Below are 4502 nucleotides of genomic sequence, written 5' to 3' on the forward strand. Positions count from 1 at the left end.
GAGACAAAGGACCAGAGAGACTTGGCTGAGAGGGGTTGCCATGGACCCAAGATTGTGTCCTTCCTGTTGAGTGACGCTGGCTTGTAACCTGCTGATTTCCTTAATGAGCCCCCTTTAATTGTAAGTTTTGTCTGAGAGTTCCATATGGCCATTGCAATGAATCAGAGAACCCAACATAAACATAGGGTAGCTGGTGTCAGACTGGTAACAAAGATGGAGGGAGGGATGTATGACCCCTACCTTATGACAAGAGGGGAGCCAGAGGAGGTCAGATGTAGCCCACACACATTTTGCTGCAAAGAGGTATGATATAAAATTATGTAAAGTCAGATTACAGGTCTGCTGTGCACATAAAAAAGACAAAAAGTTTCTCTAGTGTAAAAAATTTCCCAAATATAAAAATGTCTCCATAAAGAGAAGACTAATTATCCCCAAGTGGTGGATGTATTGTTATTAAATAATCTCTGTTATTATACCTGCTAGTTAATATTTCTTGATGATCCAAAAAAATACTGAATAGAACCATATAGTCGTAATTATAGTCAAAACTCTACTGTTTCAGCTTGACTCGCGCCCTCTGTATATGGGGCTTGTTGTCTTACGGCTCTAGAGAAATCAGAGGTTGAACAACCGTAGGGCTCTGTTTAGTCACAAGGGCCCTATGTGCTTCAGTCTATAGTGTCGCCAGGAGTCTGAACAGACTGAGTGGTGGTGAGCTGAAAGAGCGGCACGGGCAAGGTGAAGTCCATGACTTGGCCTTGAAATTGATTGCAATTTCTGAGAAAGAAATCTGGCCCTGCTGAATGAAGAAGAAACATTCCCTCAGAGAAGGAAAGCCTCTCACTGCAAAATTTCAGTTTGGAGACCCAGAATCGAAATGTATGTTGAAGATCTCCAATTTGGAAAATAAAGTGACTGTGTCAAGCCAAAGTGGCCCTTTTTAGTATCATCAGAAGACTGGTGGTGATTTTTCGAAGAAACCTCCTTTGCTTTGCCATAGGCTCCGGTGCTGCTGCAACAATGGGGAAGGTAGCGTGGTCTAAGGAATAGAAAGCTGCAGAGTGGGAGAGGCCAAAGCTCCATCCTTCCACACCCAATCATGTCTGGCCTGAGTCCAGCCGCCCCTAACAAGCTTCAGTAATGGGAACCGGGATGTTGTGAGTGTTAGGAGAGAGAACAGAACCGAGCCATAGCAAGCGACAGCCCCTGTTCTGTTAAACAGAAATGCCACTGCAGCGTTCCAACAGATGGCCAGAGTGTGGTTTGTTTCAAAACAAGACAAAACGGTGATATTGGCCTGATGGTGTCTTATAGATGACAGGCGTTTTACTTCAGGGTCCTTGATGTGGATAGAGGCTCCCTCTTTTTGCACCTGGGAGAGAGGAACGATGTTTTACAGCTAAATTGTGTTCGGTTGCCTGCATAGGTAGTCTGCTTGGTAGAGAAGGGAAGGCAAGGTGCCCTTCTCTTTCGCTCTCTTGTTTTCAGACTGAACCGTGCAGGGGGAGCCTGTAACTTCCACTTCCCCCAAATGTGTTTAAGTTGCAGTCCCCAGAGGCTTCTCCCATTTCAGGGCAATTACAATGGAGCCTCTATCGCTAGTTCAGTTCAGTCCTCTCACAGCATTTCTAAGGAAAAGCTGTCCAAATCCGGGATTCTATGCTGCTCCTTTGTAAGGCAGGTGGAGGCAGGGCAGGAGGAGAGGATGTTGATTTTGATCAAAACATTCGGTCAGCTTGTTTGCTGCTTCTAAAATGATTGAGCAGGAACCAGCTTCTGCTGTTGGCATTTGATCAAAAATGTAAAGGTAGCTACCTCTGCCCAGGGCACCATCCTCTTCGATTGGCAGGAGTGCTTTGTTTTAAGTGCCTCTTCATGGCATTGCTCCTGGACTTGGACACACAGTATTTCTATTGGGCAAAAAATGAGCCGCTTAGAAAATTAACAGTTGTTTCGTGTGCATAATAGGAACCTGGGAAAGGTATGGTAAAATAAGAAATAATTTCCCCTCCTAAAGTACTCATAATGTTTGTTGTGGTTAGTTGCCATGGCCAGCTCTAAGTCAGAGAGACCTTATAGGCAACATTCAAAATCATAAAACAAACTCATTGCCATCTGATTGATGCCAACTCATAGCAACCCTCTAGGACAGGATAGGACTGCCCAGCCCCATGAGCTTCTAAGACGTAATTCTTTGTGGGAGTTGAAAGCCTCATCTTTCCCCCAAAGAGCTAGCTGGTGGTTTTGAACTCCTGACCTTAAGCAGCTCAATGTGTAACCACTATACCACTAGGGCTCCTATATAACATACATGTTATATGTATATATAAAGATATGTAGAAAGCATTGAAGAATGAAACATTACTTGATCCTGGTCTATCTTTATGATCATTGCGTGTTTGATTCCATTGTTGCAACTGCTGTGTAGCACCTTCTAACTAGGAGCTCATTTTCCAGGACTGTATTGGACAATATTTTGTGTGACACAAAAAATGTTCACTGACTGAAAATGTTAGGTATAGATTGCCAGGCCTTTCTTCTTAATCTGTCTTACTCTGGAAACTCAGCAGCAGCCTACCCCACCATGTGTGCGATGCTCCTGGTGTTTGAAATACTGGTGGCGTGCCTTCCAGCATGTGGCGACATGCAAGCCACCACCGTGAGACAAACTGGCAGGTGGTGGCATTTTAACATGGATTTCCTCTGAAGTAAAAGAAAAAAATACCTCAAATTTAAACAGCAAAAGTAAATAAATCATTGTACTTGTAATCGCACACCTATTTAGATTTCTGTGTGTAGAACTCATCATCGGCCAAAGCCTTATGAAACGAGGTAAGGGTTTTTGCAAAATGCGCGGTAAAATGTAAACCGTTTGTGGCGATGAGCAACAACTGACCTTTGTAAGGTTCTTTTGCGCGATAATGGTGGTAAGCAAGGCGAAGGTCCGCTGGCTGTGCAGGCACTTCCAGTTGGTGGGAGACGTAGATGAGTACAGCTCTCAGTCGAGAGCTTGGAGGCCTCTGGGAGCATCAAGAAGGGCAGCCATCTCTGTGTGAGTGTGATGTTAACACTGCTACCTGAAGGATTAACAAGAACCCACAAAGCTGGATTGGGGTGGTGGGCTGGGGCTTTCAAGAAAGGTGGGGTAAGGAGAAAGCACAGCATGCACATGGCTCAGAAATCTGCAGGCTGACAAAGATCACTTCCATAAAGTCAGTGTGCACAGAGGAGCTGGAAAGGATTGTTCCAGCCTGATATTCACGAAAGGCGGTCACAATAACAGTTTATTGAGCCGAAGAAAGACTATGAGCCAAGCATTACTGCCCGAAAAACTCCAAAACCTACAGTTATCCAGTCAATTCCAAGTCATAGTGACTCTTCCATCAGATTTGTGGGGCACTCACTCTTTACAGAAGCCAATAGCCTCAACTTTCTCCAGGGAGCCGCTGGAGGATTGGCCATTGGCAGTACTGTGCCTAACCCCCACAGCATCACCATGCGAAACACAATAGTGTGGGGCACAGTGTCCGCCTCTTGATATTCAACAGGCCAAGAAAGCATTGAAAATATCTGGCAGCACAAAAGGTTAACATGGTTGACAGATGCTAAAAGGCTGGAGGTTGGAGCTCAACCTGACTCTAGTTCTATAGGTTGTCTCCAAACACTTGGAAATCTACTTCTGGGACAAGAGCCATCAGAAACTTGAGGAGCACAGAGCTATTCTGGACACGTGTGGAGTCAAAATTGCTTCGGTGGCAACTGTTAGATCCATCAGCCCCTGGTTGGGGCAACGGAATGTGAAATATGCACAAAACAGACTAGTAGGCAGCCATGTAAAAGATCACACAGATGAGCAATTGACCTAAGAGGTCTTTGTTAAACCTTATTGAGTGGAGAAGCAAAGTGGGTTACAAAGAGCATAGTTCTTCCTGTTTCCTGTATTTTCTGTGCCTTCCTGCTAGGTTGTAAGTTCTGTAACAAGCTTTGAGGAACTTTCGATAAATGGAGAGTGAATGGGAAGGGAAGGGTGGACGGTAGAGGAAATGCTGGACAGTGGAAGAATCTTAACAGTGATTACTTGAGAAGTGGCATGAGAGTTAAACTATTTGATTTTATTTTTGTATTGCATCAGTTTTCCATGTGAGTAGACATCATTTTATAACCAGGGAGGGAAAAAATGTACATGTATATACACAAGCTAAACACTTTAGTGTTCCAGTGACAAACTGTAAAGACATAATCCATGAACTTCTGGTTGGATCATTGATTCCTTCCTGAGGAAACTCTGCAAACAAGACCATCTGGAAGCTTGCGTTCCCCATAATCTATGCACTCGGCCCACTGTTAGAACGCAAATAGGAAACAACTTAGAAACGATCTCTTCTTTCAAAGAGTGTGTCAGCTGGTCAGGCACACACAGTTCTGTGTAATTCTGCATTTCCTTCTCCAGCCAAGGTGGTGTTGTAAAGGGGACCAGAAATAGTGAGTCATCATACCGTGGC

At 44.4% G+C, this 4502-nt stretch overlaps 1 protein-coding gene across 1 annotated transcript in view; it reads left to right on the top strand.

Annotated features, from left to right (window-relative positions):
* EYA1 (EYA transcriptional coactivator and phosphatase 1) overlaps window positions 1-4502 on the top strand; it is a 170871-nt gene that overhangs the window by 128210 nt on the left and 38159 nt on the right. The window lies entirely within an intron of this gene.

Source organism: Echinops telfairi, unplaced genomic scaffold (genome assembly GCF_000313985.2).
Source record: "Echinops telfairi isolate 266 unplaced genomic scaffold, ASM31398v2 ScPeMD7_1;HRSCAF=3_0, whole genome shotgun sequence".
Taxonomy (NCBI): domain Eukaryota; kingdom Metazoa; phylum Chordata; class Mammalia; order Afrosoricida; family Tenrecidae; genus Echinops; species Echinops telfairi.